Here is a 13,100-nt window from a genome sequence, read left to right as displayed (position 1 = left end):
AGTCACAGTTGTACCTTGCTTTAAATCCAGACCTGGTCACCTTTTGTGGTAGTATGTACATGATGAATAGGTTTAATATTAGTGTAATCATCTCTACCTTATACTTTGTCTTTGAGGACTTTCTTTAAACTAATCAACTTCTATGCAGCAATGGTTATCTGTTTTACCTAGTGCACTAATATTAATAATACTGTTTCATGAAAGTAAAAAAACACTGTCTCTGATATCTGGAACAATACCCCATACTTTCTCCCGCAATGGCCGGTAGGCTCCCAAAAATCTGGTGGTGCTCCCGGCCTCCCTGCAGGAGAGGGCACATCACCCGGACTGAGCCCCCCCGCCAGCTTCCCCCCTCCCCCGCTCTTACCTGACAAAAGTATGCAATCCAGAGGAGTCCGATGACGCGATTTGCACTGAATCGTTCCATCGTATCCCTACAACCTGCTTTACAATGCTGGAAATCTTGATGAGGTGATTGTGCTTCCACATCCCCGCACTGCCCACCATTGCTGCCGCCATGCCACCTGCAGCCCCAACCTGGCTGTCCCTCTCCAGGAGGGAGCGGCCAGTAAGTCGGCAAGCCTGCAATACCCCAGTGTGGTGACAAAATGAGACTGGTGCCTGACGATAATTCAAATAATTAAAATCGATCACTTAATTCTCAGGATTCCGGTAAATGCAGTCATAAAATGACCAATGACGGTCTCTATGTGCTATCAGCTAACACCCGAACTAACAGGCCTCAGTAAAGCCAAAGGAGATCCTACTGATTGGACTTTATCAGAACTCATCCAATTTGGTCACCTATATGAGGCCAAATTGGACACAGAACCTATAAGTTGCCTTGGCCAGATCAGTCTGTGGGATGCTAACATAATAGTAGCTGTAGCTGCTTCTATGTTTCTTAAAAAATTTCAATAAAATAATATCTTCTATTAGATTGCCCAATTAATCTGATTTGTTGGGTTGGCTACTTTGTTTTTCTTTTGGCATTTTAAAACGTTTCACCCAGAAAATGTAGAGGACTATTCCTTCCATAATTTGGAATGTTGCGATGTACAATAGTTATCTGTAGAATTTCATTAAATTATATCTCCATTAAAAAAATATTGCTTAAAACAGTGCCGCCCACCAATGAGGTAGTTAGAAATAAACACAGACTTTTTGAAAAAAAATTCCCCTGTGGTTGAAGTCAATAGTACTTCTAACAGCAGTGTATATTCCTGAACTGCGGGTGTTCCTAGCATGGACCACCACAGTTCTGCTACTTGGGGGAACAGGGCCTGTTGGGTAAAAATGTATTTGTGACTGATCATATCCTTGAAAGCATGGTCCAAACAAGCATAGATTCCCACATGGAATCTAGACAACCATACTCTTCTATGTGAATAGACAGGAGATTATAATACCAATTTCAATATGTCAATTAAAGATCTAAAGACAATGATTAATGACCGTTTCAAAGGAAAATAAAACTTCACAACTGCAAACAATTATGAAAAATAAAGTAGATGTTATCAAACTCAGTCCTAACAGTACAAATGTAAAAAATTCTCTCCCCCCACCTTCCTTGCCTTTTTGTGAATAAAACTAGGTTCTCAGTTTCAATTCTGGCAGAGACATACAATTCCTCAGCCCAAATGTTCCTTTTTTGAAATCTTATACGTAGCAAATTTTGTCAAAGTACAAACTAGGCGTTTTTTTTCTTAATTGATGTTTGAAATATTAAACATTATCTACTGTACAAAGATTAAATGCGTAAGTGTACCTATTTTGAAAACCAAGTCTACATAATAACCTAATAACACAAATCACATTCCATGAATTTTGTAAACATTGTGGTGTTTTTAGCAATAAATTGATGCAAGATGGATTTTATGTCTTATTTATATATCACAGTACCTTCAAGTACAAACTTATGATACAAGCAGAGATGGATCAATTACAGCATAAAGGGCTAACTGGACCAAAAGAAATAGGCAGCTCAGTTACAGTTAGGTTTATAGTCATGCAACCATGACATTCCAGTTATAGTGATGGGGAGTTCTCAGGAGAAAAATAAACAGAGAAAAATACACTACAACAGTTTGAAGTTAGTAGAGCTGGTGTAGTGAAAAATATATATTACTGCAATAATATTTAAACCAGAAAAAATGTAATACAGGCACTTATGGTGCAAATACGTATAATAAGTACAGTACATGGTAATATAATAGAAATCACTCATTTATACTATGACAGTGGCAAATCTGTCGATGAATACAAGAAAATGAGGTCACCTAATGGCTATGTACACACACACACACATATATATATATATATATATATATATATATGTGCGTGGGATAGCAAGACAAAACTCAGCACATCGCCCCCAGTTCAGTTTGTGATGTTGCATAAGTAGTTATTTTCTATTTCCAGAAATACCTAAAAGAGATAGTTAAGGTTTAAAAATTTATTTATAAAACCAGTATACTCAATATATTTTTTTGTGTGTATTGTTGACAGTGATAAAATTATTATTAAATAACAAGGTTTAAATAGATAATTTTGTTAATACTCTATCTGCTCCTAAAGTAACTGAAATATCAGAAAGTTCTAAACACCTGTTACAGTCGCTGTGATGAAATCTGCTACAGAATTTACTGTAGAAGAGCAAAGGAAAATCTTATTTTCTTTTCAAATCTTTTTATTTATTCAAGCAGAGTGATACAATAACATAACAGTAGGAGATCACAGACCTAGAATCACCACAGTAAGCATAGGTCAAATGTAGGCAGTATCATTTCCATAAATCAACCTCTAATGGTTACAATAATAACCTATTCAACATTCAGTAGCTTGATGTGGAGCACACACCTTGCAGATGGATCGGCCAGCCTATTTGATAAGTATGCAGCTGTTCAAACACACTTACCAATCGGCCCACCGATATGTCTGGCCGCAGGAACCAGTTGTGATGTCATTGTCGCTGGTTCCTATGGCCAGCATATCAGTCGGTCGCCCATACACACAGGCAGATGTGCACAATACTTTTGCATGTGCCGTGCAGAATGGCCAAGCCAGATATATCTGTGACCGATGTCATTCACAGATATATTGTGTGTACACACCGACTGACTGTCGGGTCAATATATCGTTCATCGGCAGTATGAATGATATATCGTCCAGTAAGTACCTAGCTATAGACTCTTATAGATGTGGATTAAAAGTCTTGTGAATGACAATGTGCAAAATAAACAGCCAGGGACAGTATTTTGTTACATTTGTATTTTTATTTTGCCTTGCAATTGGTAAAACTTAAAAGATAGCTGGGGCAGGGGAAAACTATTCGAGTTATAATAAAGTTGGGCAATAAATTCACACAGGGCCTTTGGGAGTAGAGGGTTTAGGGAGGAGAGTGTAAGAAAAGAAGGAAGGGGATGAAATGAGGGGGTAGGCAATACTGTTGTAAAATCTACACACAGATAGTGGTTGTACTCAAATGGTGAACTTCAGCCCTGTAAGGCAGCAATGCTAACCACTGAGGGCCTGATACAGCAGAGGGCGCAGTTTATTTTGTCACGCAGATTCCTGATGTTTGGGAATCTGTGCATGCACCGGGCCCGTATTGCACATGTGCAGTACAGGTCTGCGTTGCCGCTCACAGTGTGATAGTCTGCTACCGTTTTGGGGCAGGTAGGGGGCAGCGATGGGCTCCATTTCCCAAAATGGAGGCGTGTGGCTGCTGTTGTGGGGGAGTGACAAGGCCAGGGCGTATTTATAATTTGTGCAGGGTGTGCGGTGCACATGGGTGGGGCCCGTACTGCACACCTTGCACCCATATTATACTTACCTCTCCGGAGTCCCACGTCGGCGCCAGTGTCAGAGCTGTAAAAATGCATGGGAAATGGCCAATGTGGCCATTTTCCCGTCATTTTGTACATGCGCAGTACAATGAAAATGGCCACCGCGGCCATTTGCCCGGTGACCTGTGCATGCGCTATAGACTCTGGGCACACTCTAATGCCCAGAGTCTATCAGTGTGGTGCTGCGCTCAGTGCGCTGTCGGCCACTGGACTGAGAGGAGGGGGCCCGTGACACTCCTCTCTTTAAACGGCCCTGGACGAGGCATATTTTTATCTTCTGTGTCGGCCGGGTTGCGTGATCCTCTAGGTCACTTAGCCGGCTGATGGTCTCGCAGAGGATCCAATGTTGCATTCAGAACACAACTCGGATCAGTAATGCATGCAGGAGGCATGAAGCCTTCTGCTGCATTACCATATTACAGCTATCGCAGCTGCTACCATGTAATCAGCTGCGATAGCTACTGCGTCCTCTGCTGAATCAGGCCCTGAATTACCACAATAGTTAGATAGATAGATAGATAGATAGATAGATAGATAGATAGATAGATAGATAGATAGATAGATAGATAGATAGATAGATAGATAGATAGATAGATAGATAGCAGATCTGTACTCTTGACTAGATTAACTCATTACATTTACATAAATAAGTATAAAATATATTAGAAAAATTATATATTTTAGGGGAAATATACCCTGGTCACAGAAAGGTATTTTGATATTTATCAAGTCTGAACTTCTGTAAAAAAATATACATATATGTGTTTTTTTTTACATAAAGGCAGTAAACTGACCACATCATTGTTTCTGGCTGTATGACACAGGTGGGCGATTTGTCAGCAAATAGGTGACCAAGTTGCACTGATCTGTGTCTAGGTCCTTCTTTGTTTGAAACAGACAGTGGTGTTGTCAACGCCCCTCCCCTGTGTCCTTCCCATTCACATGCATTGGGAAGGTTGCAGCAATAAGACTTTACACACCACTGCCTATATGAAATATAGAATTGATTGTTGGTTAGAGCAGTGGCAGATTATTGGTTGCTTTGAGGAGCTGGTAGATCGGTGGAATGGCACACTTGGGTAAGTAGAACTCCAAATGCTATCTATGCAGTAAATACCAACAATTGCTATATATTAATTTGAGGGTGGCTTCCTATAAATAAAAACATACAAATAAGTTATCAGTATACTAGTCTTAGTATAGTGGATGACACAGTGTTACCTACTTCTGCAGCCAGTTTGGTAACATTGTACAGATTAAGTTATACAGTACATCAAACAGTAAGAGCACAAAGGACCCGAGAACCTCCTACTGGCCAATGATTATGGTAATTGTTGGCAGACACAAAGCAAGTCCAGTTCATTCGGTCAAAAAACGACCATTCAGTTAGTGGCATGCTTCAGGAAAAGCAGGCTGGTGTGTGACGTACACGTAATGCTTTCTGCACTTAGACTCCTCAGTATTCTCACTGAAGAGATGCACATATTCTTATAATTAGCTGGTATATTGAAATACAGCCAGTCTGCATTGCTTCGCTGGCTGTACTTAGGGCCTGATTCAGCAGCAATCGCAATTGCAATTGTGTATGCAGATTGAGCGATTGTTAGCCATTGCGCATGGGTATAAGCCACACTGCACGTGTGGCCATCGCAATGCGATTACGGACGCACAAAGGAATCCATCGCAGAGTAAGTGACAGGCTGTGAGAGTTTGGGGGCGGTGACGGGGGAGTGGCCAAAGAAACTCACTGCGTGCAACGAGACTTGCAGTTTCTGCGGCTGGTAAGACCTGCTGTAAATATGCATGATGGAATGATGTGCGTCGATGGTACCGATGTTTACGCAGAAGTGCGAGGTTGGATGGATGTGAGAAAACAGCAGTAGGCGTCTTTATGCGGGCTAAGCTGTGGCAGCCATTAGCATATTTTCGCAGCTGCATTGCGTGCTATTACGCAGCTGCGATGGCTGCTGAATCAGGCCCTTAGTCCACATCCTGCAGAATAGCACAAGTTAGAGAATGAAGATGTCTAATGTTCTGCAGCTCACAAAACATGTAGGAATCTCTTCGTGGATTCATTACATATACTGTAAATACTACATATATCAGCACAGAAAATAACTTAATTTGAACTTTTCTAAGTTTGAACGAAAAATGTGCATTTCTGGATACTTACATTTATCAGCAGCAACAGGCAAATATAATGAGGAGTTAATGGTTGATCACATTTTCTATCCCTGGAAGACAAATAGTCGATTATGTAATGTTATAAAGCTTTAGTTGATAATATAATATTTACAACATCTACTATTTCTTATTTTTAATAGCTTTTCTATTATTCTAAAGAAAAAGTAGATGCATTAAAACCAAATAAAACATAATTTAGTCAGGCCATTATTTCATAGAAGAAATGGAAGGAAACCATATATTAGACTGGTCAATACATTATTATATTCATAGCATACTGAGTGCTACAAGTGTGATCAGGCAGAATAAGAATATGAATACAGCAACTGTCAATCCAAGTATGCAGCCTTCCCTGAGTATAGGAGTTTATAGCAAAGCCTAAGGGCCCTTTCACGTGTTCCTCAAAGACACATATTTAGACTAAGTTTGGATTTTATACAATGTGTGAGGAACATATGTATGAATGGGTTAACAAGCATATTTACATTCAAATGCACATTTTTAAAATCCAGAATGGCAAGTGCTGAAATCCTACTGTACAGGGATGCCAGTTTTACTGACATCTCTACACTGCATTACATACATTGTCAGGTGCACATTAGTGTATAATGTGAGAATGTTTATCTGTCATAAATCACAGTGTGCATAATTATATAATGTTCACATTTCTATATATGTGCAAGGGCTTTATTTATTTTTTACATTTGCGATATAAACAGTGACAAAATGCATGGCGTTATATTGCTGTAGTAAGTCTTCCTTACACCCCTTTCACGCACGTGAACATGCATCTACCCAGGTTTTTGCCAGGGTCGGGCTGAGACCCAGGAATTTACCTGGTTGATAGACCCGACAATTCCCCGGATCTCAAGTCTGAAAGGGACATTAGTTGTTTAATTACAAGGGGTCCACAGTGCCTTACATACTATTGCACTACTATTGTACATAAACAATAGTAGTGCAAACAACACAAGAATAAAAAATTGAAAAAGACTTACAGTGCAAAATATTGCATAGCTTGGGGATATAAGCTATAAATATATATTACTTTACAAAGTATATACAAATAAAATTAAAAATGTAAAAGGTTATGAAACGATAAATAAGAATTGATGCTATGTAACCTGTCATCTTGTACAATCCCAAATATTTCTAAATAAAAGCTTTCATACCTTGCAGAACTTGAAACACTACATTTAACTTTGCTATGAAGCTACATATTGATTACATTATCGGCCATCACCATCATCAAAGTATATTGATAAGAAGCCATAGATTCTGAGTGCCATAAAGAGTAATACAGATATGACATACAGGAAAACAGCTTAAGCAGTTTTGGATGGATGCAATTATGATCAAATCGCAATTCATACTGCCAAGATCTGTATAGTGACATACATGAATATTGCAGATAAGCAGAATAAAATAAATAGATGCAATTTTAACCAAATCACATGATAGATAGAAGAATTTGGCATAAGAGATACACGACGTGAACATTACAGATATGCAGAATAAAATGAAGGGATGCAATTTTGACCAAATCACACGACAAATAGATAAACTCAGCATGAGATGTGGCAGCACGACAAAGAGGATGGACAGTGGAAGAAATGATACAATGAGAGTAGATGACCCTGTCTGTCAAAGGTTACAATCTATAAAGGGAGGGAAGCAACAATTAGGGGAGGTGCTTGTAATGGAGTCATACAATACTGTAAGTTTAATAGCAAGAACTTTTGTAGATATGTATACAAATATATATGTATATATAATAATATATATATATATATAATGTCTGTCTTGGTGTTATTGTTAGGTCTTTTATTGAGTGATCCTCTGTAAGGGTACTTTACTAGGTGAATTATTTGTTACCTGGTACGTATTAAACTATAGAAAATAATGTGGCTTAGAATATAAGTAACTTTAATATAGTTTACTATGATGAGATAAAATTGTGGCATAGGATGATATAAAGTCAAGCCATTTATTTTTAGATTTGAGCCTTGGGTGTATATTTACTAAAGTGAGAGTTTTAGAAGTGTAATTTTTTCCCATAGCAACCAATCAGATTCTATCTATTATCTTCTAGAAGGTGCTAGATAAATGATAAGTAGAATCTGATTGGTTGGTATGGGCAACAACACCACTTCTAAAAACTCTCACTTTACTAAATATACCCCTTAGAATATATTCTGAAAATTATGTAAGTGGTAGGGACATTCAGATACTAATGAAATGTTGGCAACTGCTTAATAGTGTGAAAAAAAAAAAAAAGTGTATATATCACCTTTTGGTACACAGAGAAATAATTAATGTTAGTAATTATCTTTTGTATCACTTGTAATGCACTATGAATGGCACCCCTTGTTCATTTTTTTTAAAGGGCACTAACCCTAATGGGCCTATGTATCAAAGCTTGATGGGAGATAAAATTGTAAGAGAAATAGTATTAACCAATCAGCGCCTAACTGTCATTTTTCAAACACAGCCTATAAAATATAAGTTAGAAGCTGATTGGTTGGTGATTTATATCTTACAATTTTATCTCTCATCAAGCTTTGATACATAGGCCCCTTTAGCTTACAATTTACAGCTCATGTATCACCACAGTAATAAGGAATAAATCAGATGACAGTCCCCAGTAATGTATTCACACAACAGCGGCAACAATTTCAGACCTATTAGCTATTTTAATCAATTATGTTTTGTAGAATGAAATGGACAAATTTGTGATTTGCTTTTATGTTTATTTTGGATATTTTCAGGACTGTGTTATCTTCTACTTATAGATGTTTCTCTGTATCATTAGACAAAGGAAAGCACAAATTCCTTAGCAGAAAGCAATACTGTCAGTACAGGCGTTACACATAGAATTATATACTAGTATCATACATGATATTGCAATCCCTTTATGTGCAATGTGTCCCCAATTATTGTCTAGATCTGTGCAATAGCTCATCTTTTATTGAGAGCATCTCATACTTATATACTAGGATTAGCCATACAAACAGAATAAATATGACTTCTTTTACCCTTAGACTATTAATTAAAAATTTATAAGTTTAACAGTATGTACAAAATGATGCTCTTTTAACTTTTAAAATGTGTCTCATCTTTTCCTTACACACATATGATGTCAATGGCATTTGCTGCTTTAGTCATTCATTATATAAACGGTTTTAAAAAGGTGCTGATAATCAGTATTAGCCTATTACCTTTGCTTAATTTTGTTGCAATGTACAAAAGACACCTATTTGTGCAAATAAACCAAAGTACCTAAAAACTACAAATATTACTTTTGACATAAAATGAGAACAGCCTCAATGTCTCCCAACTTTCATGTATAAATTCAAATATATTGGGAGCAGAAAGTAAAAGTTCCAAACAATGAGCAGAATCTCAGTGGTAGTTGCAGCAACACCAATCCCATTCATTAGCAGGTGCTCTCCCAAAATCCTCTGTTCCCAGAATGGAGAGCAGAAAAATACAAGAGACATTAGGCAGACAGACAGGAATATGCAAAATATGCATGGAGAATGTCCTTCTTTATGTCTGGTGCATCTCATGTACCAGCCATAATTACATAAAGTCTCCAGTGCAGGATTTACATATTTTCCTGTCTACCTTTTTTTTCCTCTAATTTTCCCCCACATTTATCTACACAAAAGCATCGTCAATGAAAGAGATTAACTTGAACCTACCATTTTTTTTCACTAGTGATACCACAGCCATGTATTTGGTGGATGCCTGCAGTTATGTCAGATTTGTGCAGTGGAGGTTCCTTGCAGCTCACATGTCCCCATTTTCCTAAAGGGGTGGGGAAACAACAATAAAAATATTTATACTTTTTAAAAATATGTGAAATTTGTAACAATTCTAGCTGATCAAAATAATGTGAATATTTATGTTCTTCTTTCTTGAGCATTTTCTCCCCTAAAATACCCATAAAATAAATGTAGTTATACATTCCAATATTCCAAAGAATGCCATATTTGATCTGAAATTTAAAAAAAAAATCATTTTTGTAGCCCAGGAAATGTAGTAAGTTATTACTGGTGAAATGTACACATGGTAAAAATATAATTATTGATTTGGGTAAAAATGGGGGATATTGTACCAATCAATCTCAGTTCCTGTTGATATTTTTTATATTCCTGCCTGCAATAACCCTCCCTCACTCCTGCAGAACTGTACCTTATTGTGCTGTTATCAATCATTGAATCTTTACAATGTCCTTACTAATCCCTGCTTTCGCTCATTAACAGAGCCTTTGGTTTATAAACTGTCTCCTGGTTCTAAGTAGGAAAATGCAGCAATGTTGATATATCATGTAACCCAGCTGACATATGTATGTAGCAATTCTAATAGGTCAAATGCAATCATGATGCTTTTGTGAAATGTCTTTAAAATGTTAGTTCATATGGTCACCCCCTTTATTTTTTTCTCTCAATAACATATTTTTCTAGATTCTTTTCCCACTGGTAAAATAAAGTTTAAGGTGTAAAATCTGGAAAGCATTGAGCTCAGGAAAATCCTATCAGACAGGAGCTTCCTATAAAAGTGAAGGGTACTATTGGCTGAAAAGCATCATTGTCTAATAGAAAATCTGCACTCTTTCAAAACTTGTCAAAGCCACAAGCTGATTGCTGAGTTCCCCTCTTTGGTTAGGGAAGCCATTTGTTTTAAAGTAAATGCAAGTTGCGAGCAAACCTGAGCATCCCTTAGTTATGCCTCTTGCTTTGTAATGTCCCCACATGGGAAGAAAGAATATGCTGGATTTGAGCTGAGGACACCTGTAATCCTTAGCCCTGGAATGTGTGTGATGATTGCTTTGAGAACATTTACATTCCAGGTTTAGGACAACGCAGGATGCATGATTCACAACCCATTGACATAATAAGCACACGGGGAAAGGAGTGCTGGGGATTTATAAACCCTTCTGCATATTATCACAAATGATGGTGGAAGCCCCGCCCAGAATCTAAGCAGAAGCAGACACATTTCATAGATTATACCCAGCTCCCTTCTAACGAAGGAAAGATTAGCGCTCAGCGCGTGTGCTTTGGTGTAATCTATTTCCTTGTAGCAGATAAAGAAAATTGGCAAAATAAAATAGTTTCGTATAATTTAATAGTCAAATCTTAAATTGGATATATCATTATTTTACCTGGTACCACATTGCTAAATCTCGAGTAACTAATTAGCGCTGAATATAATAGTGCCATATAATAATTAATAAAAGAAAAAGAAAAATTATATAGAAATGTTGACAGATCTGCAGAGGCCCAACAGCATAGCCTATGATCAGAAGTAGTGCAATGCTCAGCATGTACAATATTGTAGTACATATATTAATAGCCGAATACCGAATACATTTGTAGTTGCTGAACTATAGGCAGTGTAATTACCAAGTATAATTAGCAGTAAACTTCGTTGTATGTTTAAAATAACGTGGCAATAACACACTATATATATAATTTATTTATTATTTTTATTTATTTTAACCAAATCATAACTTTGATCAAAGTTCCAAATAGTTTCAGGAATTTATACGAGGGTATATAAAACAATATATAAATGTAAGTATATTAGGCATCGATCAAGATGATATACTAGTACTTTTTATATGCGACTGTTACTATATCGTCTGCATATGTTGTTTCAAAGAATGATGTAAGTGTATAATGCCTATATTTTATTGCTTTTTATGAATTAACATTACAGGATGGCACGAAATGTGCATCTTTCATCACATACAGGTCCCCTGAGTATTCTTACAGTGTATCCAGCTTGTCTGCAGTTTCCAATTGATACATGTGCCAATGTCTAGTGACATCGGATATCAGCGCCTATCACGTGACCATTACTCTACATGCATTACAGCCAGCATTATACGATCTCTATTTTTAATAAACTGGTTATGTTCCTAATTAAGTGCTCAGTCAATCGTGAATTAGTATATAACTTTTTTATCCTAAAAATTATACTTTAAATTATGATTGCCTCTAAAAAAAACTGTTTGAATATAATCACTGATACAAATGTTAGCCTTTTTATAAAGTAGATACCTATACCTGTTAATAAATGCTGGCACATAGTATTATAACGCCAGAAAGGTTCGGGCTATATGGGGTTACTATACCTGAGCCGATTACACCTGACACCTCAGTTCTAGCAGCAGAGGCCCCAGTACCCCAGTTAGTATTCATTCGGGGTTACACATTTTTTAATTCTGTTGTTTGGATCAGTGTATCTCTAGGAAACAAAAATCTTTGGCTCTCCGGCTGTTGCTGAACTACAAATTCCAGCATTATATATGTCACTTGTAATTTCAGAACAGCAGGAGAGCCAGCGGTTGCTTACTATTGGTCAGGGGAGAAATATATTACACTGAAACATCGGTAGAATAGCAATTGTTGCTAACAAGGTATGGACTATATCCATCGTCAGGGGGGACAGGTGGCAATGATATGGCAGGTCCTATACCTGTGATATCCTGTCCTCTGTATGTGTGACAGACAGCTACACACTATTATTATGGGAATGAATTGTATTAGACAGAGAGACACACGTTACCCTCAGCACTTTATTTGCGACCAGTGGCCCGAATCTGGCTAATAGAAGCCATCAGTGCGGTGCACCTGTCCCCCCAGCTGCAGGAAGCAGCTCCCAGTGGCCGGGGGCTACAGGCTCCTCTGCCATCAGTGAGGAAATTGCAGGTTCTCCCGGTGATACATACAGGACAGTGGCCAGGACGGACGTGATCACTACAGTCAGGCTTCATGGGAGCTGCCCTCACCTTCTCTGGGTACCTCTGGCAGCCTTAATTAGGGAAACATGGCCACAGACACCATAGTCCGCACTCATATATGTTACAGAAATACACATCATTACCAGATAACTTACCAAAAAGGGAAATTCATTTGGAACAGTAGACTTTTGTTTAAATATATAATTATTTCACGTATTCCAGTGTAACACCATAGGTAACACAGACGCAGTTTTTAATTCAAGTGAAATAAACTTTATACTGGCTATTCTTACATACCAGCGCTGTTTCACATG

The 13,100-nt window shown here is 37.6% G+C and overlaps 1 long non-coding RNA gene across 3 annotated transcripts in view; it reads right to left on the bottom strand.

Moving 5' to 3' along the window:
* Positions 1-353: 353 nt before the first annotated feature.
* The window catches only part of LOC148506719 (uncharacterized), a 22,283-nt gene continuing 9,536 nt past the window's right edge, over positions 354-13,100 (bottom strand). For 2 of the 3 annotated variants that reach the window (XR_015869748.1, XR_015869746.1), the window contains exons 3-5: positions 9,737-9,842; positions 6,022-6,082; positions 2,503-5,000 (exon numbers count right to left, since the gene is read on the bottom strand). This is a non-coding gene — a long non-coding RNA (uncharacterized LOC148506719). Of the gene's footprint in view, positions 2,428-2,502; positions 5,001-6,021; positions 6,083-9,736; positions 9,843-13,100 lie in introns of those variants that run through there. The other variant, XR_015869747.1, reaches the window with a different exon arrangement.

Source organism: Taudactylus pleione, unplaced genomic scaffold (assembly GCF_031769625.1).
Source record: "Taudactylus pleione unplaced genomic scaffold, aTauple2 ptg000397bl, whole genome shotgun sequence".
NCBI lineage: Eukaryota > Metazoa > Chordata > Amphibia > Anura > Myobatrachidae > Taudactylus > Taudactylus pleione.
This window is presented reverse-complemented; position numbering and strand designations above follow the sequence as displayed.